Source organism: Prionailurus viverrinus, chromosome C1 (assembly GCF_022837055.1).
Source record: "Prionailurus viverrinus isolate Anna chromosome C1, UM_Priviv_1.0, whole genome shotgun sequence".
NCBI classification, from domain to species: domain Eukaryota; kingdom Metazoa; phylum Chordata; class Mammalia; order Carnivora; family Felidae; genus Prionailurus; species Prionailurus viverrinus.
The window spans coordinates 41,053,266-41,080,153 of record NC_062568.1 but is presented as its reverse complement, the minus strand read 5'-3'; the positions used below and the strand labels follow the sequence as shown (position 1 = coordinate 41,080,153).

The following is a 26,888-nucleotide window of genomic DNA, read 5'->3' as shown; positions in this document are numbered from 1 at the left end:
TAAAAAATGAAAAATTAGAATACTTCCCAATTAGTTTTATGAACTTAATCCTGATGAAAAGCCTTATAAAAATATTATGAAAAAAATGAAATTGCAGAATAATATTTTCCATGAACAAAGATTTTAACTATTTTTATGTATGTACTTTAAAATAAAATTAAATAAAATCCCTCCAAATTGTAATCACAGCAATCTTTATCTGTTGTATATATGGAATGCTAAGATTTAATTTTTTTTAAAGTTCTTGCTTTAAAAATATTGGAACTTTGTTGAGATGATTAATCTCTTAAGTATCTCAAAGTCTGCAATTTATGTTGGAGATAGTAATCACTAAGTAGTTATACATGGACCCTCTGGGAAGAAACAAATCTGGCAAGAATCTATATGCCAATTTGATTGTGTATTATTTGAAAATATTTAATTTTTTTTAACTTCTGTAACAATAAAGAAATCTCTCATTTCAAAATACAATATCTCTGAAATTTGTGTACATATTACCTGTCTTAAGTGGGATAATTTTTTTGTCTTTTGTTGTTGTTGTTGTTTTACCAAATATAATGATGAATAAAATATGTATTCACCTGGTAGTCACCACATTTATTTACTTTGATAAACATTCTTCATTTACTCTAGTGGGAGGTACTGTTGTCACATGGCAAAATGTGCTTCTGTATAATTCCACAACAGGAAGCAGTTATGAGCAGAGAACAATAATCCAATCTGTCATAAGATCCAGCTCCCAAAATGTACTTTCCTAAATAAAGTAAGGGATGCTACCTAAAAGCAACTTTTTCATATCAATCACTAACATAATAATTTTGACACTTTTTTAAAGTTTGCTTATTTATTTTGAGAGAGCACACAAGCAAGCGAGGGGCAGAGAGAGAGAACTGTTCAGGATCTGCACAGTTGGCACAGAGTGCAATGAAGGGCTGGAAGTCACAAACCTCAAGATCATGATCCCAGCTGAAACCAAGAGTCGGACGCTTAACCGACTGAGCCACCCAGGTGCCCCAGTTTTGTCACTTTTTAACATAATGTAACATTTGAACTGCAAATACAAGACCTGGTTCCGATTGGTGAGACCCGGGGATCTGCATGGAAATAACGACAAAGAATGAGTGACATAAACCTTCCTGTTACATATTATTATATGAATCAAAATTCCAAAATATGTGAAGAAAACTAATGCTAAAATGGATAGCAAATGAAATCAACATTTTTAAAAGTTCACTCCAAATCAATTAATAATAAAACAATCTAAAACAGTTTTATAAGAAATATATTTATGATTCTTAAAAAGATGAATAACAGCAATGTACAGAGAATGAAGATTATAAAAATAGGTAGAACTGACACAAGAAGCAATTGGGTGCCCTGAAAAGGAAATATAGAACCACTGAAAGTCACCACACTACTGAATGACTGCAGAGTAGTCCTGAGGAACTCCCGGGAATGCAGGATTAAGAGATAAAGACGTTAAATATTTGACAACAGTCCAAGAAATGGAGGGTAGGTTTAGATGTGTCAATATAGCTCTGAGAGGAGTTCCAGAGGAAAATAGTAGGGGAAAAGGAGGAAAAGAAACGTTTGAAAAGAAAATGGTTGAGACATTTTTGCAGAGTTGAAGACATGTAACTTCAGGCTGAAAGTGATCACTGAAAGCACAAAGCAAGGTATAGATGATAAAGAAATAAATATCAATGGGTAAATTCTTTGTGAAGCAAAACATGGGTGGTAAAGAAAGAAGAAAAACCCACAACAAAAAACAATTATCAACAAAAGAACCATCAACCCAGAATCTGACACTCAATTAACCTATCACCTAAAAAAGTAAGTAAAATGAAGACATTTTTCCCCCTAAGGTTTGCTGTGGAGTTTATTGATCCTCATATATGAAAAACCTATATTAAGCTCTATCCAAATACATAGTTTCACCACTGTACCTTTAAGAGCTTTAAGAGTGTATCAGAACATAGGGTGAAATAGCAAAAAAACTCCTAAAAGACATTTTCAGACACACAAAGATAAGGAGTGCTTTACAATCCACAGCCCATACTGCAAGGGCTATTGTAGAAATATGCTGTATAACCACAATTTCATATCATTTAAGAACTTACAAGTGACTCAGCATTCGCTATTTTATTCAAATTCTCAACAATCAAACCAGTATTATTTATGTCATCTTCAGCAAATAATAAAGTTTAAGATACAGGAATGAAAACTAACAGGCTCAAATTCATACAATAGTACTAGCACTCTAACACAACATTTGTGAATTCAATTCTCATGTGATTTACAATATATTTTTTAAAAATGCCCGTCACACAGATGTGACCTACCAGATAAAAGGAAGGATTCTGGAATTGTTATCCATTGCTAAGAACAAGTCCTGCAAATATAAGTTACTGTATATCATCTACTGTCAGAGAGGAATGAGTTGCTAGGATTTTCCTATTTGTCTAGAGAACCCGAGTAGAAAATTACAATTCCATAAGGACCATTTCTAAGGATTTGACATGGCCACGTGTGTGTAACTATTTATTGTATTTCCTTATTATTTATTTTGTTGACTTCATTTGGTTCATTATTAATTGGACAACTGCAATGATCTTTGGAGAGTTTTATTTTCCTTGCTGATAGAGTCACCATTCAGCTCACATCTTATTCTAGGTAACTGATAAAGGATTTACGTATCATTTAAAAAATGTAAAAATAAGGCACCTGGGTGGCTCAGTTGGTTAAGCATCCGACTCTTGGTTTCACCCCAGGTCATGATCTCACGGTTCATGAGACTGAGCCCCACATCAGGCTCTGCGCTGAGAGTGTAGAACCTGCTTGGGATTCTCTGTCTCCCTCTTTCTCTCTGCCCCTCTCCTACATGCTCTCTCTCTTTTTCTCTCTCTCAAAAATACATAAATAAATATCAAAAAAATAAATATACAAAAATAGGATCCAGAGAATTCTTTATGGAGACCATAAGACTATAGGCTTTTACGTGTTTAAAGAAGATAACACAGAGATTAATTTTCACAGTTCTGCATAAACTCACACATTTCTTTTCTAGGTATTTATTTCTGGACAATAGGAAATTTACATAATTGGCCACATGCTTTAAAATAATCAATTACTCAAAAACATAAACATAGAATAAAATAAATTAAAATAATAATTCAGACCTCATGCTATGGATATGGAAAGTGACTAGTTGATGCCCATTATTGTTATTATAAAATATAAATCTATTTCCCCAAAGCACAAGAGAATTTACCACTGGTTGTGTTAGGGTGTGGCATGAACTAGTTAGTAATATTTTTGGCTTTGATACACCTCTGAGAGAAGTGTACTAAAAATTTGAACTGTTCCCATTGGTGGTACATGTTACTCAGAGTGCATGTAGTAAATGAGGATTGTGTCATCACGGAGAGGAAAACTAATTATTTCCAGTGCCCTCACCCAAATTTAAGTGTGCTAAAATATACCTGCTGGATTTTAATAGGGCTGGTATTTACAAAGCTCTCTGTGGTTATGCGGTCATGTCTATAAAAGAATATAAAATTTATTGAAGTTAGTTAAGTTACTAACCTGCAAAATGAAAGAGAGCCAATGACCTCAACATTGGCAGTTTCCAACTAATGAAAATGCAATATGTGATTTCTAAATGTCAATACACATTTAAGAGGCAGGATAAATATAATTGGTAATAGCCTACAGGTTCCTGCAGGTCAAGACTGTGGAATCAGATATGCCTATAGTTAGGGGACAAAAACCAACAGAATTCAGGAGTGTAGAGAGTTAAGCCAGAGAAGCCTCTAAATTTCTAGCACGAAGCTAAGCAATCAGATAGTCAGAGAGAGACTGACAAGTAAAGAAGACTGAAATGGACTCTGGACAATATTGGGAGAACACAATCTTGATCCTGGCAGAACTCTTATTTGTCCTTCATAGTATGACCCATGGGAAGACCTCAAGATGTAATAATAATCAAAAAAATAAAAGCAATAGTTAACAATTAATGACCGTTAGCAGGTACGAGACACATATATCATGTAATTCTCCTAACGTAATGAAGAGGAGGCTATGGTTAAACACTTTTTTATACTTTACTTCACCCTCTTTACTTCACCAGGCATTCACCCTATCTCTGTGTCTGATATCAGATCCTACTATATGTCCATTCTCCTCTGTTTGTATAAAGATTGACTTTTCTTTTGATTAGTGTCAGCATAGTAAATTTTCCTCCATCCATTTGCTTTTAATCTATATGTGTCTTTACAATTAAACTGGATTTCTTATAGATCACAGATAGCTGGGTCATGTTTTTTGATCCATTCTGACAATCTCTGTCTTTTGACTGATGCATTTAGACCATCCATCTTCCAAGTGATTATTGACATGGTTGCAGTAATAGCTACCATATTTGTTACTGTTGTCTATTTGTTGCTCTTGATCTTTCTTCTTGTTTTTGTCTTCCAATCTTTTTCTACCTTTTGTGGTTTTAATTGAGCATTTTATATGATTCTACATTCTCTCCTTTCTTGGCATATTGATTTTATTCCTTTTTTTTTTTTTACCTTTTTCCAGTGGTTGCTAGAGTTTGCCATATTCACTTACAGCTGATCCAAGTCCACTTTCAAATGACACTATATCATTTCATGGGTAATATGAATACTTTATAATAGCAAAAATAATCTTAATTCCTCCTTTCCATCACTTGGTTCATTACTTTAATTAATTTCATTTATATGTAATTGTATATATGTATATATAAAAGTATATATAGTACTTACATATATAGTATATATATATATATATATATATATATATATAAGCATAGCAATCAAATAAATTGTTGGTTATTATTATTTTGAACAAACTGTTATGTGTTAGATGAGAGTAAGAACAATTTTTAAATTTTTCCTTCACTTATTCCTTCTTTGATGCTCTTCATTGGTTTACACAAATCTGAGTTTCTGGTGTATATTTTTGTTTCCTCTAAATAGCTTTTAACATTTTCTATAAGACATATCTACTGGCAATAAATTCCTCCAATTTTTGTTTGTCTGAGAAATACTTTATTTCCCTTTCACTTTATAGGATAGTTTTCTAGGTTACAGAATTCTAGGGTGGTGTTTTTTTTTTCCTCAAAACTTTAATTATTTGACCTCATTCCCATCTTGCTTGTATGGTTTCTGAGAAATTGAATGTAATTGTTATCTTTGTTCCTCTATAGGTGTGGTGTTTTTCCTCTGGTTTCTTTCAGGATTTTTTCCTTATCTTTGATTTTCTATAATTTGAAAATGATATGCCTGGGTGTAGGTTTTTTGGGTGGAGGCATTTATTTTGCTTGGTGTTCTCAAAGCTTTCTGCATCAGTAGTTTGGTTTCTGACATTATTTTGGGGAAATTCCCAGTCATTATTTTTTTCAAATATTTCTCTTCTCTCTTTATTCTCCTTTGGTATTCTCATTATGTATATGTTACACCTTTTGCAATTGTCCCACAGTCCTTAGATATTTTGGTTTTCTTTCCCCAGTCTTTGTTCTCTTTGCTTTTTAATTTTCAGGGTTTCTACTGATATCTTCTCTAGCTTAAAGATTTTTTGTTTCCCTTCTCTTATGTTCATCTGTTTTGTCTCTTAAAGTCCTCATATGAGTGAATTCATGTGACTTTTGTCTTTCTCTGACTAATTTCACTTAGCATAATACCCTCCAGTTCCATACATGTAGTTGCAAATGGCAAGATTTCATTCTTTTTGACTTCCAAGTAATACTCCATTATATATATATATATATATATATATATATATATATATATATATATACACCACATTTTCTTTATCCATTTATCCATAGATGGACATTTGGGCTCTTTCCATACTTTGGCTATTGCTGATAGTGCTGCTATAAACATGGGGGTGCATGTGTCCCTTCGAAACATCACACCTGTATCCTGTGGATAAATGCCTAGTAGTGCAATTGCTGGGTCATAGGGTAGTTCTATTTTTAGTTTTTTGAGGAACCTCCATACTGTTGCAGAGTAGCTGCACCAGCTTGCATTCCCACCAACAATGCAAAAGAGATCCTCTTTCTTCGCATCCTTGCCAACATCTGTTGTTGCCTGAGTTGTTAATGTTAGCCATTCTGACAGGTGTAAGGTGATATCTCATTGTGGTTTTGATTTGTATTTCCCTGATGATGAGTGATGTTGAGCATTTTTTCATGTGTTCTTTGGTCATCTGGATGTCTTCTTTGGAGAAGGGTCTATTCATGTCTTTTGCCCATTTCTTCACTGGATTATTCGTTTTTTTGGTGTTGAGATTGATAAGTTCTTTATAGATTTTGGATACTAACCCTTTATCTGATATGTCATTTGCAAATATCTTCTCCCGTTCTGTCGCTTGCCTTTTAGTTTTGCTGATTGTTTCCTTCGCTGTGCAGAAGCTTTTTATTTTGATGAGGTCCCAGTAGTTCATTTTTGCTTTTGTTTCCCTTGCCTCTGGAGACGTGTTGAGTAAGAAGTTGCTGCAGCTGAGGTCAAAGAGGTTTTTGCCTGCTTTCTCCTTGAGGATTTTGATGGCGTCCTGTCTTACATTTAGGTCTTTCATCCATTTTGAGTTTATTTTTGGGTATGGTATAAGAAAGTGGTCCAGGTTCATTCTGGAAAACTGTCCAGTTTCCCAGTCTGGGAAAACTGTCACTGTCCAGTTTTCCCGGCACCACTTGCTGAAAAGACTGTCTTTATTCCATTGGATATTCTTTCCTGCTTTGTCAAAGATTAGTTGCCCCTACGTTTGTGGGTCCATTTCTGGGTTCTCTATTCTGTTCCATTGATCTGAGTGTCTGCTCTTGTGCCTGTACCATACTGTCTTGATGATTACAGCTTTGTAGTATAGCTTGAAGTCTGGGATTGTGATGCCTCCTGCTTTGGTTTTGTTTTTCAAGATCGCTTTGGCTATTTGGGATTTTTTCTGGTTCCATACAAATTTTAGGATTATTTGTTCTAGCTCTGTGAGGAATGCTGGTGTTATTTTGATAGGGATTGTATTGAATATGCAGATTGCTTGGGTAGTATCGACATTTTAACAATATTTGTTCTTCCTATCCAGGAGCATGGAATCTTTTTTCCATTTTTTTTGTGTCTTCTTCAATTTCTCTCATAAGCTTTCTATAGTTTTCAGTGTATAGATTTTTCACATCTTTGGTTAGATATATTCCTAGGTATTTTATGTTTTTTGTGCAACTGTAAATGGGATCAGTTCCTTGATTTCTGTCACTTCATTGTTGGTGTATAGGAATGCAACCAATTTCTGTGCATTGGTTTTATATCCTGCATCTTTGCTGAATTCATGAATCAATTCTAGCAGTTTTTTGGTGGAATCTTTAGGGTTTTCCATATAGAGTATCATGTCATCTGCAAAGACTGAAAGTTTGACCTCCTCCTGGCTGATTTGGATGCCTTTTATTTCTTTGTGTTGTCTGATTGCAGAGGCTAAGACTTCCAATACTATGTTGAATAACAGTGGTGAGAATGGACATCCCTGTCTTGTTTCTGACCTTAGGGGGGAAAGCTCTCAGTTTTCCCCATTGAGGATGATATTAGCATTGGGTCATTCGTATATGGGTTATATGATCGCAAGGTATGCTCCTTCTATCCCTACTTTCTTGAGGGTTTTTATCAAGAAAGGCTGCTGTATTTTGTCAAATGCTTTCTCTGCATCTATTGAGAGGATCATATGGTCCTTGTCCTTTCTTTTATTGATGTGATGAATCATGTTAATTGTTTTGCAGATGTTGAACCAGCCCTGCATCCCAGGTATAAATCCCACTTGGTGGTAGTGAATAATTTTTTTAATGTATTGTTGGATCCGGTTGGCTAATACCTTGTTGAGGATTTTTGCATCCATGTTCATCAGGGAAATTGGTCTATAGTTCTCCTTTTTAGTGTGGTCTCTGTCTGGTTTTGGAATCAAGGTAATGCTGGCTTCAAAGAAAGAGTTTGGATGTTTTCCTTCCATTTCTATTTTTTTGGAACAGTTTCAAAAGAATACATGTTAACTCTTCCTTAAATGTTTGATAGAATTCCCCTGAAAAGCCGTCTGGCCCTGGACTCTTGTTTTTTGGGAGATTTTTGATTACTAATTCGAATTCCTTACTGGTTATGGGTCTGTTCAAATTTTCTATTTCTTCCTGTTTCAGTTTTGGTAGTGTATATGTTTCTAGGAATTTGTCCATTTCTTCCAGATTACCCATTTTATTGACATATAATTGCTCATAATATTCTCTTATTATTGTTTTTGTTTCTGTTGTGTTGGTTGTGATCTCTTCTCTTTCATTCTTGATTTTATTTATTTGGGTCCTTTCCTTTTTCTTTTTGATCAAACTTGCTAGTGGTTTGTCAATTTTGTTAATTCTTTCAAAGAACCAGCTTCTGGTTTCTATGATCTGTTCTACTGTTTTTTTGGTTTCGATAGCATTAATTTCTGCTCTAATCTTTATTATTTCCTGTCTTCTGCAGTTTTATTTGTTGTTATTTTTCCAGCTCCTTAAGGCATAAAGTTAGGTTGTGTATCTGAGATCTTTCTTCCTTCTTTAGGAAGGCCTGGATTGCTATATACTTTCCTCTTATGACCGCCTTTGCTGTGTCCCAGAGGTTTTGGGTTGTGGTGTTATAATTTTCATGACTTCCACATACTTTTTATTTTCCTCTTTAACTGCTTGGTTAGCCCATTCATTCTTTAGTAGGATGTTCTTCAGTGTCCAAGTATTTGTTACCTTTCCAAATTTTTTCTTGTGGTTGATTTCAGCGTTGTGGTCTGAAAATATGCACGGTATGATCTCGATCTTTTTGTACTTACTTAGGGCTGATTTGTGTCCCAGTATATGGTCTATACTGGAGAACGTTCCATGTGCACTGAAAAAGAATGTATATTCTGCTTTAGGATGAAATGTTCTGAATATATCTGTTAAGTCCATCTGGTCCAGTGTGTCATTCAAAGCCATTGTTTCCTTGTTGGTTTTTTGATTAGATGATCTGTCCATTGCTGTGAGTGGGGTGTTGAAGTCTCCTACTATTATGGTATTACTATCGATGAGTTTCTTTATGTTTGTGATTAATTGATTTATATATTTGGGTGTTTTCACATTTGGTGCATAAATGTTTACAATTGTTAGGTCTTCTTGGTGGATAGACCCCTTGATTATGATATAATGCCCTTCTGCATCTCTTGATACAGTCTTTATTTTAAAGTCTAGATTGTCTGATATAAGTATGGCTACTCTGGCTTTCTTTTGTTGACCATTAGCATGATAGATGGGTCTCTATCCCCTTATTTTCAATCTGAAGGTGTCTTTAGGTCTAAAGTGGGTCTCTTTAAACAGCAAATAGATGGATCTTGTTTTCTTATCCATTCTCTTACCCTATGTCTTTTGATTGGAGCATTGGGTCCATTGACGTTTAGAGTGAGTACTGAAAGAGATGAATTTGTTGTCCTTATGATGCTTGTAGTGTTGGAGTTTCTGGTGGTATTCTCTGGTCCTTTCTAATCTGTGTTGCTTTTTAAAATATATTGAAGTATATATCTCTCTCTCTATATATATATTTTCATCTTTTCTCCCCTCAGAGAGTCCCCCTTAAAATTTCTTGCAGGGCTGGTTTAGTGGTTACAAACTCCTTTAATTTTTGTTTGTCTGGGAAACTTTTTATCTCTCCTTCTATTTTGAATGACAGCCTTGCTGGATGAAGAATTCTTGGCTGCATATTTTTCTGATTCAGCACACTGAATATATACTGCCACTCCTTTCTGGCCTGTCAAGTTTCTGTGGATAGGTCTGGGGCAAACCTGATCTCTCTTCCTTTGTAGGTTAGGGAATTTTTTTTCCCTTGCTGCTTTCATGATTCTCTCCTTGCCTGAGTATTTTGTGAATTTGACTATGATATGCCTTGTTGATGGTCGGTTTTTGTTGAATCTAATGGGGGTCCTCTGTGCTTTCTGGATTTTGATGTTTGTGTCTTTCCCCAAGGTAGGAAAGTTTTCTGCTATGATTTTCTCACATAACCTTTCTACGCCTATTTCTCTCTCTTCTTCTTGTGGGACCCCTATGATTCTGATGTTGTTCCTTTTTAATGAGTCACTGATTTCTCTCATCCTTAAATCGTGCTCTTTTGCCTTAATCTCCCTCTTTTTTTCTGCTTCATTATTCTCTATAAGTTTGTCCTGTATATAGCTGATTCTCTGTTCTGCCTCATCCATCCCTGCCGCCACAGCATACATCCATGAATGTAGCTCAGTCATAGCATTTTTAATTTCATTCTATTTTTTACTTCTTTTATCTCTGAAGAAAGGGATTCTAATCTATTTTCGACTCCAGCTAGTATTCTTATTATCGTGATTGTAAATTCTGGTTCAGACATCTTGCTTGTATCTGTGTTGGTTAAATCCTGTGTTGGCTGTCCTTTCTTCATGCTCTTTCTTTTGGGGTGAATTCCTTCGTTTTGTCATATTGAAGGGAGAAAAGGTATTAATGAGGTAGAAAAATTGAAATAAAAAATTAAATTAAAAAAATGTTAAAATTAAAAAATAACACACACACACAAATTGAATAAATGATGCTAGATCCTAGGTGTGTTTGGTCTGGGTGTTGAAAGTGGTTTGACAGATCAGAGAATAAAGGGGGGGAAAGAAAGAAAGGAAATAGTTTGAGAATTTGAAAAAATGAATACACTGAAGTAGACTAAAATGAGATGATGGGGGTAAAAAAGAATTTGAAAAATATACACAAAAGTAAAGACTATAGTAGAAAAATGAAAGAAAAATATTTTTAATAAAAATTAAAAATAAATATGATTTTTTTCTTTTTCTGTATTCAAGAAAAAAGAAAAGAAACAAAAAGAGAAAAAAGATAAAAAAGGAAAGAAAAAAAGGAAATCATTTGAAAATTTGAAAAAGTGAATACACTGTACTAGACTAAAATAAAATGAAGTAAAATATAACTTGAAAAAATTTACATAAAAGCAAAAAATATAGTAAAAAATTAAACAAAATATTTTAATAGAAATTGAAAGTAAAAATGAAGTTTTTCTCTTTCTTCATTCAAGAAAAAGAAAAAAGCAAAAGAAAAAAGAAAAAGAAAGAAAAATAAATAAAAAGGAAATTGTTTGAAAATTTGAAAAGGTGAATACACTGAAGTAGACTAAAATAAAATGATGGAAGTAAAAATATTTTGAAAAAATTTACACAAATTAAAAAATATAGTAAGAAAAATTAAAGGAAAATATTTTTAATAAAAATTGAAAATAAAAATGAATTTTTTCTCTTTCTGTATTCAAGAAAAAGAAAAGAAATGTAAAAGAGAAAAAGAAAAAAGAAAAAGAAAATTGAATAGATGAACCTGCTAACAGATTGAAGTAGAACTGAAATTACTTCGTTTACCCCTAGAAGTCAGTCTATGTAGCACTTTATAGTCCATAAACTAAGCCGGCGGTGAGACTTGTGTTCTTGAAGAGCGAAGTTGGCCCAGTTGGGCGGGGCTCAGTGTAATAGCACTGCTTTCCACTAGATGGCGCTGCTGGCCTACTGGGGTAGATTGTTGCGGCGCTCGTAGGTGCGCATGCATATGCGCGGGAGCGGTGAAAAATGGCGCTACCCTGCCACCCAGTCTGTTCTCCCAGATCAGCAATCGCGCACCCGTCCTTTGTCTTCAGCTTTTGTCCATTCCCTGCTTTTTCACTCTCTGTGACCAGGCCCCAGGCAGTACCTCTGTCCCAAGTTTTGCCTCAGATGGGACTGTTTTCCCCGGCCCCTTACTTCTGAAGGGTTGCGGCTTTGACCCATTCCGCCCCTCTGCTGGAGGGTCTCACCTAGCAATGGACGAATGAGCAACGGCCAAATGTCGGCTGCACCCAGGAACGCTTGCTGGACCCTGCTGCTGCCGGTGCCCCTAGACTGCGGCCAGCTGCCAGCCCGCCCCAGAAAAAGTTCGTGAGACAGTGTAGCAGCAGCGTTTCAGGGATTATGGAAAATCACAACACACATCTGGCACCAGGCTTCACCCTCAACAACCTTGCTCCAGCACCAGCGAATGTGGCCATTTTCTGGGGTCTGCTGGGACTAGGTGGCTTCAACAGTCTCTACCGAATGTCCTTCCAGCAGTGGAACCGCTTTTTCCCATGTGGCCTGAGAACCTCCTGGACCCCACTCTGTTCCTGGGGATTCGCCCTTCCCATCAGAGCATCGCCAGGTATCAAGCTGCAGAGTTGCAGCCTTTGCGCTCCCCTTGTTTATAGTCTTAATGGAATTTAAACCCTCTCCTTTCTCCTTTCTCCCTTTTTAGTTTAGGCCCTGCGGCTGTTTCCAATTTTCCACTTTCTCTCCAGCTGCTCTTGGGGAGGTGTGCTATTCCCGTATTCTCCCCCCCTCCCCAGTCTCCGTCCTTTCTCTGCCCGCAAAAGCTGTTCCCTACCCTCAGCGGCTTCTTGCTCCCCAAATTCACTTCTCCACACCATGTACCTGCTGAATTCTGTGGTTCAGGTTGTGCTGATTGTTGTGTTAATCCTCCAATAAGTTTTCTAGGTGTGTAGGATGGTTTAGTGTTGGTCTGGCTGTATTTCATGGACGCGAGACGCAAAAAACTGTGCTGTTCTGCCATCTTGGCTCCTCCCCAAATATCTCTTATTAATACAAATTTGTGACATGTTCTGAAAACTGCCTTCCTAACATACACTTCTGCAGGTTTTATTTGATGTGGAAAGGTATCCAGGCAAAGATACCAAATTCCCCACCTCTCTTGCTGCTAAAGACGGCCTTAATTCTTTCCCTAAAGGCAAAACAATGAGGGTTTCTGAGTAAGTTTTTGCTCTCCTGTTACAGGTGCTATATATTATTTGCTTCTTTTTCATACTGGAATGTGGTCATGAGATAGAGGTGAAGGAGTCATATCTAGATCATAGTGATCAAAACCACATGGAAGGGGTGGATGATTAGAAGATTTTGATCCTAATGACAACCTGGAATAGCGAGTGATACCAGTCTTGATGGGCCCAGTTTCAGATTCCTCTTTTCTTTATTTGTTTTTAATTAAAAAAATAGCTTTATTGAGATATAATTTACATGCCGTACAATTCACTCATTTACAATATATAATTCAAGGGTTGTTTTTTTTTTAGTATATTCACTGATATGTGTAATCATTACCACCACTGTCAGTCGATTTCAGAACACTTTCCTGACTTCAAAAGAAACCTTGTACCCATTAGCTGTTACTCCCTCATCCCCCAGCCCTAGGCAACCGGTGTAGATTTCACTATTCTGGACTTTCATATGAATGGAATCCTATGATATTTGGTCTTTTGTGATTGACCTCTTTCAGTTAGCAACATGTGTTCAAGGTTGATCCATGTTTTATCATGTATCACTATTGTGTTCCTTTTTGTGGACAAATACTCCCATTGTACGGATATACTGCATTTTGTCTTTTTAATTTTTAGTTGATAGTGGTTGTGTTGTTTCTACCTTTTAGCTTTTATAAATGATGCTGCTATGAACACTGGTGAACAGGCTTTTTGTGTGTGTGTGGACATGTGTTTTCATCTTTCTTGGGTACATAACTAGGAGTAGAATTACTGGTCATATGGTAATCCTATATTTAATGATTAAAGAACTGCCAGATTATGTCCTAAAATTAGCTAAATTCCTAAAAAGAAAGTTTCATAAATTTCAAAAAACATTTTGAAATACTTACTTTACTTTCCCTATGTTTAGGAAATTCTACCAACTCTTTGTTCACTGTAACTTATATAATAAGATGTTGCAGATTTACAATATTAGCCAACATGAAAGAGACGAATAATTCACATCATGATACTTTGTCATACCCCATTCAGAAAGAATCCATTATGTAACAACTTAAAATTTTAGAAAGAAAAAAAAACCCTAGGCATTATAATTTAAAAGATTTACCGCTGGCTTTCCTTAAAGAGCAAACTTTTTTTTCAAACTTTAGAAAATAAACTTGAAACTTTGTTATTAAACACTTTTTTTCAGGAAAATGTTAGTTGAATGAGAAAAAGATAGGGATGTGCTCTTTTATTTATATCTTCCTGGTTGGTAAAGCATGATACTGAAAAAGAGGGTTGAGAAGAAAATGAAAGCACAGCTTTCTGTGGGTAATCCTTGCTCAGGTGAATCACAGTTGGCTCAGACCCACTGAAGGGACTGTTTTAGAAATGTACTCTGTCTGTAATTTTATGGCTAGTCCTTAAGGTATAGAATATGTTCCATATTACTTATTATCATAGTGTGCCAAACTAATGAATTAAAAATAGTTAATGTTGGAACTTAAAAAAAAAAAAATCTTTGCCAAATGGAAGAAGTGGATTCAGACAGACATGCCCGAGCGGTAAGGAATAGAAACATCTATCACTGGTTCTGTCACTATATTTTGTGCAGGATATATAGCAGATTGGATGTAGGTCATAAGTTATAACAGATGCTAATGTATAAGTTACGTATTCAATATTTATAAAAATTTTACCTATAAAAATATTTTGCTGATTACAATATGTTAACAATAGGAATATTTTAAAAAGTAATTCATGAACAAAAGAAATTCTAATAGATGTAAATAGATATATGCCCAGGAATCTGCACTGAGGACCCCCACTCTCATTCACAGCCCAGACTGAGATCCACTAATGTACCTGAGATCTACCAACTACTAACATACCTGAAGAGGAGTGCCTGGTCCTGCTGTTCCTCTCTGGACCAATGGATAATGCCATTCACTGTCAGATAGGCACACAGACTTCTCATTTATATTTGATCATTGTAAATATGATGCATTTCTCTAAGTGCAAATAAAGATAAACAACTAAAGTCATGTATGTCAATGAAACTTTAGAAATGGGTAATGGATAAAAGTAAAATAAATATTTGCAAATGTGACAGAATTTGATAGACTTTGATCACGAGGCCAGGCAGATACTAAGCCAAAAACATATAGCATCTTAGATATATTTTTTTCTAACTACTCATATCCAAATGGCACCCATTGGTTTTGTTTCTTAATTGCATCTGAGTTTACTACCAAAACTAGGGCACTCCTACCTGTGTTACTGAAACATCTTTTGTTATAATTTTATGTATAACATGTATTTGATAAGGGAGACAGATTACATGAGGTAAAATAAAGTTTTTCTCAATATTTCCTCAAATCCCCAGATTCCTTCTGGAGATAACAATTAATTTAGTTTTGTTTTGGATCCTTCAAAAGTGTTTCATGCAAATACAAACATAAGTTATCTTAAACACATAAAAGCACACTGACATATATTTTTATTGTTATAAAGCTTGCAGCATATTCTCTATAATGTTCTACAATTTACATATCCCACTTAACAATATCTTAGAGATAATTCCATGATAGTTCCCATAAAAACAATATTTGCTTTCCTGGCAGCATAGTATTCTCCTATATGAATGTACAATGACATATTTGTCTTTTTTTTTTTTTTTTTTTTTATGAAATTTATTGACAAATTGGTTTCCATACAACACCCAGTGCTCATCCCAAAAGGTGCCCTCCTCAATACCCATCACCCACCCTCTCCTCCCTCCCACCCCCCATCAACCCTCAGTTTGTTCTCAGTTTTTAAGTCTCTTATGCTTTGGCTCTCTCCCATTCTAACCTCTTTTTTTTTTTTTTTTCCTTCCCCTCCCCCATGGGTTCCTGTGAAGTTTCTCAGGATCCACATAAGAGTGAAATCATATGGTATCTGTCTTTCTCTGTATGGCTTATTTCACTTAGCATCACACTCTCCAGTTCCATCCACGTTGCTACGAAAGGCCATATTTCATTTTTTCTCATTGCCACGTATTTATTCCATTGTGTATATAAACCACAATTTCTTTATCCATTCATCAGTTGATGGACATTTAGGCTCTTTCCATAATTTGGCTATTGTTGAGAGTGCTGCTATGAACATTGGGGTACACGTGGCCCTATGCATCAGTGCTCCTGTATCCCTTGGATAAATTCCTAGCAGTGCTATTGCTGGGTCATAGGGTAGGTCTATTTTTAATTTTCTGAGGAACCTCCACACTGCTTTCCAGAGCGGCTGCACCAATTTGCATTCCCACCAACAGTGCAAGAGGGTTCCCGTTTCTCCACATCCTCTCCAGCATCTATAGTCTCCGGATTTGTTCATTTTGGCCACTCTGACTGGCGTGAGGTGATACCTGAGTGTGGTTTTGATTTGTATTTCCCTGATAAGGAGCGACGCTGAACATCTTTTCATGTGCCTGTTGGCCATCCGGATGTCTTCTTTAGAGAAGTGTCTATTCATGTTTTCTGCCCATTTCTTCACTGGGTTATTTGTTTTTCGGGTGTGGAGTTTGGTGAGCTCTTTATAGATTTTGGATACTAGCCCTTTGTCCGATATGTCATTTGCGAATATCTTTTCCCATTCCGTTGGTTGCCTTTTAGTTTTGTTGGTTGTTTCCTTGGCTGTGCAGAAGCTTTTTATCTTCATAAGGTCCCAGTAATTCACTTTTGCTTTTAATTCCCTTGCCTTTGGGGATGTGTCCAGTAAGAGATTGCTACGGCTGAGGTCAGAGAGGTCTTTTCCTGCTTTCTCCTCTAAGGTTTTGATGGTTTCCTGTCTCACATTTAGGTCCTTTATCCATTTTGAGTTTATTTTTGTGAATGGTGTGAGAAAGTGGTCTAGTTTCAACCTTCTGCATGTTGCTGTCCAGTTCTCCCAGCACCATTTGTTAAAGAGGCTGTCTTTTTTCCATTGGATGTTCTTTCCTGCTTTGTCAAAGATGAGTTGGCCATACGTTTGTGGGTCTAGTTCTGGGGTTTCTATTCTATTCCATTGGTCTATGTGTCTGTTTTGGTGCCAATACCATGCTGTCTTGATGATGACAGCTTTGTAGTAGAGGCTAAAGTCTGGGATTGGGATGCCTCCTGCTTTGGTCTTCTTCTTCAAAATTCCTTTGGCTATTCGGGGCCTTTTGTGGTTCCATATGAATTTTAGGATTGCTTGTTCTAGTTTCGAGAAGAATGCTGGTGCAATTTTGATTGGGATTGCATTGAATGTGTAGATAGCTTTGGGTAGTATTGACATTTTGACAATATTTATTTTTCCAATCCATGAGCAGGGAATGTCTTTCCATTTCTTTAAATCTTCTTCAATTTCCTTCATAAGCTTTCTATAATTTTCAGCATACAGATCCTTTACATCTTTGGTTAGATTTATTCCTAGGTATTTTATGCTTCTTGGTGCAATTGTGAATGGGATCAGTTTCTTTATTTGTCTTTCTGTTGCTTCATTGTTAGTGTATAAGAATGCAACTGATTTCTGTACATTGATTTTGTATCCTGCAACTTTGCTGAATTCCTGTATCAGTTCTAGCAGACTTTTGGTGGAGTCTATCGGATTTTCCATGTATAATATCATGTCATCTGCAAAAAGCGAAAGCTTGACTTCATCTTTGCCAATTTTGATGCCTTTGATTTCCTTTTGTTGTCTGATTGCTGATGCTAGAACTTCCAGCACTATGTTAAACAGCAGCGGTGAGAGTGGGCATCCTTGTCGTGTTCCTGATCTCAGGGAAAAAGCTCTCAGTTTTTCCCCATTGAGGATGATGTTAGCTGTGGGCTTTTCATAAATGGCTTTTATGATCTTTAAGTATGTTCCTTCTATCCCGACTTTCTCAAGGGTTTTTATTAAGAAAGGGTGCTGGATTTTGTCGAAGGCCTTTTCTGCATCGATTGACAGGATCATATGGTTCTTCTCTTTTTTTTTGTTAATGTGATGTATCACGTTGATTGATTTGCGAATGTTGAACCAGCCCTGCATCCCAGGAATGAATCCCACTTGATCATGGTGAATAATTCTTTTTATATGCCGTTGAATTCGATTTGCTAGTACCTTATTGAGAATTTTTGCATCCATATTCATCAGGGATATTGGCCTGTAGTTCTCTTTTTTTACTGGGTTTCTGTCTGGTTTAGGAATCAAAGTAATACTGGCTTCATAGAATGAGTCTGGAAGTTTTCCTTCCCTTTCTATTTCTTGGAATAGCTTGAGAAGGATAGGTATTATCTCTGCTTTAAACGTCTGGTAGAACTCCCCTGGGAAGCCATCTGGTCCTGGACTCTTATTTGTTGGGAGATTTTTGATAACCGATTCAATTTCTTCGCTGGTTATGGGTCTGTTCAAGCTTTCTATTTCCTCCTGATTGAGTTTTGGAAGAGTGTGGTTGTTCAGGAATTTGTCCATTTCTTCCAGGTTGTCCAGTTTGTTGGCATATAATTTTTCATAGTATTCCCTGATAATTGTTTGTATCTCTGAGGGATTGGTTGTAATAATTCCATTTTCATTCATGATTTTATCTATTTGGGTCATCTCCCTTTTCTTTTTGAGAAGCCTGGCTAGAGGTTTGTCAATTTTGTTTATTTTTTCAAAAAACCAACTCTTGGTTTCGTTGATCTGCTCTACAGTTTTTTTAGTTTCTATATTGTTTATTTCTGCCCTGATCTTTATTATTTCTCTTCTTCTGCTGGGCTTAGGCTGCCTTTGCTGTTCTGCTTCTAGTTCCTTTAGGTGTGCTGTTAGATTTCGTATTTGGGATTTTTCTTGTTTCTTGAGATAGGCCTGGATTGCAATGTATTTTCCTCTCAGGACTGCCTTTGCTGCGTCCCAAAGCGTTTGGATTGTTGTATTTTCATTTTCATTTGTTTCCATATATTTTTTAATTTCTTCTCTAATTGCCTGGTTGACCCACTCATTCGTTAGTAGGGTGTTCTTTAACCTCCATGCTTTTGGAGGTTTTCCAGACTTTTTTCTGTGGTTGATTTCAAGCTTCATAGCATTGTGGTCTGAAAGTAAGCATGGTATAATTTCAATTCTTGTAAACTTACGAAGGGCTGTTTTGTGACCCAGTATATGATCTATCTTGGAGAATGTTCCATGTGCACTCGAGAAGAAAGTATATTCTGTTGCTTTGGGATGCAGAGTTCTAAATATATCTGTCAAGTCCATCTGATCCAATGTCTCATTCAGGGCCCTTGTTTCTTTATTGACCGTGTGTCTAGATGATCTATCCATTTCTGTAAGTGGTGTATTAAAGTCCCCTGCAATTACCACATTCTTATCAATAAGGTTGCTTATGTTTATGAGTAATTGTTTTATATATTTGGGGGCTCCGGTATTCGGTGCATAGACATTTATAATTGTTAGCTCTTCCTGATGGATAGACCCTGTAACTATTATATAATGTCCTTCTTCATCTCTTGTTACAGCCTTTAATTTAAAGTCTAGTTTGTCTGATATAAGTATGGCTACTCCAGCTTTCTTTTGGCTTCCAGTCGCATGATAAATAGTTCTCCATCCCCTCACTCTCAATCTAAAGGTGTCCTCAGGTCTAAAATGAGTCTCTTGTAGACAGCAAATAGATGGGTCTTGTTTTTTTATCCATTCTGATACCCTATGTCTTTTGGTTGGCGCATTTAATCCATTTACATTCAGTGTTATTATAGAAAGATACGGGTTTAGAGTCATTGTGATGTCTGTATGTTTTATGCTTATAGTGATGTCTCTGGGGCTTTGTCTCACAGGGTCCCCCTTAGGATCTCTTGTAGGGCTGGTTTAGTGGTGACAAATTCCTTCAGTTTTTGTTTGTTTGGGAAGACCTTTATCTCTCCTTCTATTCTAAATGACAGACTTGCTGCATAAAGGATTCTCGGCTGCATATTTTTTCTGTCTAGCACCCTGAAAATCTCGTGCCAATTCTTTCTGGCCTGCCAAGTTTCAAAAGAGAGATCAGTCACGAGTCTTATAGGTCTCCCTTTATATGTGAGGGCACGTTTACCCCTTGCTGCTTTCAGAATTTTCTCTTTATCCTTGTATTTTGCCAGTTTCACTATGATATGTCGTGCAGAAGATCGATTCAAGTTACGTCTGAAGGGAGTTCTCTGTGCCTCTTGGATTTCAATGCCTTTTTCCTTCCCCAGTTCAGGGAAGTTCTCAGCTATGATTTCTTCAAGTACCCCTTCAGCACCTTTCCCTCTCTCTTCCTCCTCTGGGATACCAATTATGCGTATATTATTTCTTTTTAGTGTATCACTTAATTCTCTAATTTTCCCCTCATACTCCTGGATTTTTTTATCTCTCTTTTTCTCAGCTTCCTCTTTTTCCATAACTTTATCTTCTAGTTCACCTATTCTCTCCTCTGCCTCTTCAAGCCGAGCTGTGGTGGTTTCCATTTTGTTATGCATTTCGTTTAAAGCGTTTTTCAGCTCCTCGTGACTGTTCCTTAGTCCCTTGATCTCTGTAGCAAGAGATTCTCTGCTGTCCTGTATACTGTTTTCAAGCCCAGCGATTAATTTTATGACTATTATTCTAAATTCACTTTCTGTTATATTATTTAAATCCTTTTTGATCAGCTCATTAGCTGTTGTTATTTCCTGGAGATTCTTCTGAGGGGAGTTCTTCCGCTTGGTCATTTTGGATAGTCCCTGGAGTGGTGCGGACCTGCAGGGCACTTCCCCTGTGCTGTAGTGTATAACTGGAGTTGGTGGGCGGGGCCGCAGTCAGACCTGATGTCTGTCCCCAGCCCACCACTGGGGCCACGGTCAGACTGGTGTGTGCCTTCTCTTCCCCTCTCCTAGGGGCGGGATTCACTGTGGGGTGGTGTGGCTCGTCTGGGCTACTTGCACCGTGCCAGGCTTGTGATGCTGGGGATCTGGCGTATTAGCTGGGGTGGGTAGGCAAGGTGCTCGGGGGCAGGAGGGGCAGGCTTAGATCGCTTCTCCTTAGGTGATCCACTTCAGGAGGGGCCCTGTGGCAGCGGGAGGGAGTCAGATCTGCTGCCGGAGGTTTGGCTCCGCCGAAGCGCAGAGTTGGGTGTTTGCGTGGAGCGAGCAAGTTCCCCGGCAGGAACAGGTTCTCTTTGGGATTTCGGCTGGGGGATGGGCGGGGGAGATGGCGCTGGCGAGCGCCTTTGTTCCCCACCAAACTGAGCTCTGTTGTCAGGGGGCTCAGCAGCTCTCCCTCCCTTTGTCCTCCAGCCTTCCCGCTTTCCGAGCAGAGCTGTTAACTTATGACCTCCCAGACGCTAAGTCGCGCTTGTTGTGGGAACACAGTCCGTCAGGCCCCTCCACTTTTGCAAGCCAGACTCGGTGGCTGTGCTTGGCCGGCGAGCCGCCCCTCCGCCCCGGCTCCCTCCCGCCAGTCCGTGGAGCGCGCACCGCCTCGCCGCCCTTCCTACCCTCTTCCGTGGGCCTCTCGTCTGCGTTTGGCTCCGGCGACTCCGTTCTGCTAATCCTCTGGCGGTTTTCTGGGTTATTTAGGCAGATGTAGATGGAATCTAAGTGATCAGCAGGACGTGCGGTGAGCCCAGCGTCCTCCTAAGCCGCCATCTTGCCGCCGACCTCCCAAGTCACATATTTGATACATTAAGTGATGTATTCTTATTTTACTTTGCATATACATAATGCAATGAATGTTCCTTACTAATGGATATTTGATACGTTTCCACATATCTTGGTTATTATCAGTAAACATGCTCCAGTATATATTCATATTCATATAACCCTGGACACTTGAAGAGTAAAATGAATTGTTGGAAGTAGTTATATATATTTTATTCTTTGATTGATATTGACAAAATGATATCCAAACACTTATATCAGTTTACTCTCCCAGCAAAAATATATCGAGGGGCTTGTTTTTTCTTCCTCCTTGTAACAATTTTTTTTAAATTTTACCACTGTGACAGGTGAAAAATAACAACTTATAGCTTAATTTTTATTTTCTCTTATTACAAGTGAGGTTACATATGTTTTTGCAAGTTTAACAAATGATTTTTTTTCCTTTTAGGTATAATATTTATGTCACCTTGCACATTTTTAATTACATTGTTCAGCTTTTCTTGCTGATTTTTAGGGGCTTTTAAATATGAATAAAGTAGACTTTGTTTTCTTTCATATGTGTCTGTTTAGCTTTTGGCTTTGTTTCTGGTGTTTGGCCAACCATCTTTGTTATGAATTCATACTTACACTTCTTGATCTCTTAGGACTGTGTCGGTGTCCTTGACATTTGTCTCTGCCTGTGCCCAGCACGCTGTCTGGACATAGAAGACATATATGAATATCTGTTGAAAAAACTGTCAAAGTGTAAAGATGTTTATACTTCTTAATCCAAAATCTGTTTCTACTCAGTTTCTATCACCTTGTAAACTTTTTAAAGAGAGAATCATTTCTTCCCAGTCTTATTTCCTGTTTTTCCAATATACTTTAGATTGAAATTACAATGAAACTGTGAAACAGTTGTGCAAAGCTTACATGTTTAAATGCTGGAAATCACATTATATTTTAAATAATAATGTCAGGGTGTCTGGGTGGCTCACCCAGTTGAGTGCCCACTCTTGATTTCAGCTCAAGTCATGATTCCAGGGTCATGGGATTGAGGTTGGCATTGGGTCCTGCACTGCGTATGGAATCTGCTTAGGATTCTCTCTCTCTCTCCCTCTGCCCTTCTCTCCAACTCACATGAGGGTGTTCTCTCTAAAATAAAATAAATGAATAATGTCTATATTTTGTAATCACAAGTTATTTGAATCATTTGTGGCTCAGCCAGAAAATAGTTGAAATTACTTTAGTATCTGACTAAAGAACTAACTTGTAATTTATTATAACAACTTATGAATTTAAAACATCCTATGTGATTCAAAATGGATTAAAATTGATTTAAAGCAAGTTTGTTGCTATTGGATAATTATTTCAAATCATTAGCATGCATTAAACACACCACTTTTTATTATAATCTCAAAAAAAACTAGGACCTTGAAAAGGCATTTATGTGTTTCTTCAACCTCAAATTTTGCCATTAAAAAAAAAATCAAGCAATGATTTCATCATTCATATACTGAGTTAATGAGACAAAAAGTGAATGCCACATGTGAAATGGTCCAATTATTTGCTCAGTAATCCAATATTTTCTGCATCATTAATTTTTCCACTTTTTATTTAGCGACTCTAAGGATGTTCAAGATAAGGAAAATTTATGTTGATTAATAATGCATCAAAGCAATTTTATAATTTAAGTTTATGGGTTACTATTAATAAATTGTCAGTGTAGCTCATATACTTTATTTAATCCTAGAAGTCATATATTCAAAATCAATCGAGAAGGGCTTTGGTTTTGTATTGGGATGTAGAAAGCTTAAAAGAGCATAGCTCCCATGCCAACAGTGACAAGTTGGATAATTTACCAATTCATAAATTTTCTTGAATCCATCAAAATACTGAGGTACAGGAAAATCAAGAAGTCTCAAGTCTAGGGAAATACAGGTGTCTCCAAAGAGACACAAGATGTAAGTACTGGTTAGAACACTGTTAAATATTTTAACAAACTTCTACATGCTGCTGTTGGATAGTGTAACAATAGTATAGAATCCTTGGAGTTATAGACATAAGGGAAGATTGTACTTAATCTCAAACTTTTGTCCACTCCCATCCCTGGCTGCTTGGGAGAAAGACTTGGGTCAGGTGGGAATATTAGAGATTGCCTCCTGTTTGATCAGGTGTTGGTGAAGAAAGTGGCAACAGTTATGCAAAAGACACAAAGCCCCACTTAGATTATTATGGCCTTTCTCCACTTGGACAGAAGTCTTATCCTACTGAGGGAGGGGCAGAAAACCCAGTAACTGTCAGGAACATGTGGAAATCTATTGCAGCTTAGAGAAAGAAAGACAGAAAAAAGGCCTTTGAAACCAAGACAAAGTCAGAATTTTAGAGGTTCTCTGCAACTGGTGGAGTGGTAGGGTCACTAAGAAAACCCCAACATACCAGAGCAGAGTGGTTCCCTAAGACTGACACTAAAGCAGGACAAGAAAGAACCCTTTCACCACCACCAACCCCATCACCAGGTTGTCAAAAGATGTGTGATAACCAGAATCAGTGTACTGTTGAGAGAAGGGCAAGAACATGGAGAGACCTCTGATGAGTCAATATATAGAAAGTCTAAACCTAAAGGTGGAACAGTGGTGAAATCGTAACAACAAAACCCCAAATCACCCTAAATTAACTCACACTGCCACATTAAGAACCTAGCATAAAAAGAGACCTGTCTATTTTCAGACATCAACAATACTGATCTCATTTTGTACTGTCTTACACACAAAGGCCAGCATTCAACAAAAGTTGCAGAGCAATAAAGAAGAAAAACAATATACTGTTAAGATACACTGGAAGCAACTAATGGACCTATGTTCATATAGGACCCAGATGTTGGAACTATCAAACAGAAAATTTAAATTAACTATGATTAATGTACTTAAAAACTCTTGTTAAAAAAGTGGAAAACATGCATGTATTGTATAAGAGAGAAAAAAAATTATGAGAACAGCTTTTAAGTTTTATTAGGATGAACTCTATAAAAAAATCAAAGGGAGATGCTTGATGTAAGAAACACAGTAACTGAGATAAGAAAAATATTTTTGACAGGCTTATTAATAGACTTAAGAGAGCCGAAAACAGAAGAATGAGTAAACATGAAAATAGTTCAATAGAAATTAACCATGCTAAATTATAATGAATTTTAAAAAAGAATAAAAAACCTTGAAAGAACTTGGGACAATATCAGTTTAATATTGCTATAATAGGAATCACAAAAGAGAAAAAGCATGGAAAGAAAGTATTGTAAGTTAACGAGTGAGAATTTTCCAAAAATACTGAAAGACATGAAACCACAGATCAAAAAATTCACAGAACACCAAGTGGAATAAAACAAATAAAACACCTGGACAAACATATTCAAAGTTCTGAAAACCAGGGGTACCTGGGTGGCTCAGTCCATTAAGCATCCAATTGGTGATCTCAGCTCAGGTCTTGATCTCTGGGTTGTGGGTTCAAGCCCTTCATTGGGCTCCATATTGGGTGCGGAGCCTACTTAGAAAAGAAAAGAAAAGAAAAGGAAAGAAAAGAAAAGAAAAGAAAAGAAAAGAAAAGAAAAGAAAAGAAAAGAAAATAACTGAAAACCAAAGATAAAAAGAAAATCTTAAAGAGAGTCAGAAGAAAAGAACATATCATATATATAAATATATGCATATAAATTACACCAGACTTTTCAAGAATTTACATCAGGAGTTATTGAAGCCAGAAGATCATCAAGTGACATCTTTTAAAATGTCTAAAGGGGGGGGGGCGCCTGGGTGGCGCAGTCGGTTAAGCGTCCGACTTCAGCCAGGTCACGATCTCGCGGTCTGTGAGTTCGAGCCCCGTGTTGGGCTCTGGGCTGATGGCTCAGAGCCTGGAGCCTGTTTCCGATTCTGTGTCTCCCTCTCTTTCTGCCCCTCACCCGTCCATGCTCTGTCTCTCTCTGTCCCAAAAATAAATAAACGTTGAAAAAAAAATTTTAAAAAAATGTCTAAAGGGGGAAAAAACGTCAACCTAGAATACTCTAGCATAAATAACTCTTAAATATAAAAAAGAAATAGGTTTTTTCAGGTTAAAAAAAAAACAAGAGTTTATAATAAACCTCCACAACAAAAATGTTAAAAGAAATCCTTCAGGCAAAATGTATATGATAAAAACTTGAACCTACTATACAATGGAATAAGGAACACTGGAAATAGTATAAATAAAAGTAATATAAAATTAATTTTCTTTCATATTTTTAACTGCTTTATTGACTGACTAATCAGCTCATGGTTTAATTATGTCTCAAACCTGAAATCCAGATATTTTGTTTGCTGTGTTGTTATCCAAAGCTACATGCTGAAAATCAAGCATTTATTATTTCACACAAACTAATGTCGGAAAGAATTCAGTCAACAAGTGAATTGAATTATAATTATCATCCCCTGTCACTCATCATCAGTACTGTTAAAGTCAATTTACAATTATTAAAATAAAGTTAATCGCTTTTCTACTGCTTATGAAAAGAATTATAAGGAAAATGCTAAGGTGGGGGAATGGAGATATAAGAAAATCCCTGTCTCCTTGAAGCATAAATTTTACCCCTCTCCAAACACATAGATTTGCTCATTAAATTTTTTTTAAAAATTTATTTTGATTACAGTTGACACTGTTACATTAGTTTCAGGTGTACAACACAGTGATTCAACTTCTCTATATGTTATGCTGTTCTCACAAGTGTAGCTACCATCTGCCACTATACAACGCTAATATGGTATCATTGACTATATCCCTTACACTGTGCTTTTTATTCCTGTGGATTATTTATTCCATAACTGGAAGACTATATGGCCCACACCCCCCTTCACCCATTTTACCCATCTCTCCACCCTCCTCCCCTCTGGCAACCATCAGTTTCTTCTCTGTATTTATAGGTCTGATTCTGCTTTTATTTACTTTTTTAAAGGCTTATTTATTTTTGAGGGACAGAGAGAGAATGGAAGTAGTGGAGGGGCGGGGGTGGGGGGGACAGAGGATCCAAAGCAGAGTCTGTGCTGACAGCAGAGAGCCGGATGCAGGGATTGAACTTACAAACTGTGAGATCATGATCTGAACTGAAGTCAGACGCTTAACCAACTGAGCCACCCAGGCACCCCAATCTGCTTTTAAACACAGATAGATTTAATTAAATCACAGTGATGATCTCCCCTACCCACCCCCCGCCAAAGCCTAATACAAAGTAAGCTATGCTTTTGATAACATAGAAGTTAACAATTAATAGCTAAAAGCCTTAATACTCATAGTTCACAATGCAGAAATAAACACTGCTTTCCAATAGTATCTGTCATTAAAATTCAGGTACAGGTTTGTTACGAAAATAAGGTTTCGTAAGCAAGGTGAAACTTCTATTTGGTACTCTCCCTATATTTTTGCTAATAAAGTGCTGGGGGAAAGAGGGTTGAAAGCC

The 26,888-nt window shown here is 36.8% G+C and overlaps 1 long non-coding RNA gene across 5 annotated transcripts in view; it reads right to left on the bottom strand.

Moving 5' to 3' along the window:
* Positions 1-224: 224 nt before the first annotated feature.
* Positions 225-26,888, bottom strand: part of LOC125172794 (uncharacterized) — a 50,621-nt gene continuing 23,957 nt past the window's right edge. For 3 of the 5 annotated variants that reach the window (XR_007154841.1, XR_007154839.1, XR_007154838.1), the window contains 4 exons: positions 24,843-24,949; positions 22,061-22,155; positions 14,723-14,842; positions 225-1,094 (listed from right to left, as the gene is read on the bottom strand). This is a non-coding gene — a long non-coding RNA (uncharacterized LOC125172794). Of the gene's footprint in view, positions 1,095-14,722; positions 14,843-22,060; positions 22,156-24,842; positions 25,061-26,888 lie in introns of all 5 variants that reach the window. The other 2 variants (XR_007154837.1, XR_007154840.1) reach the window with 2 other exon arrangements.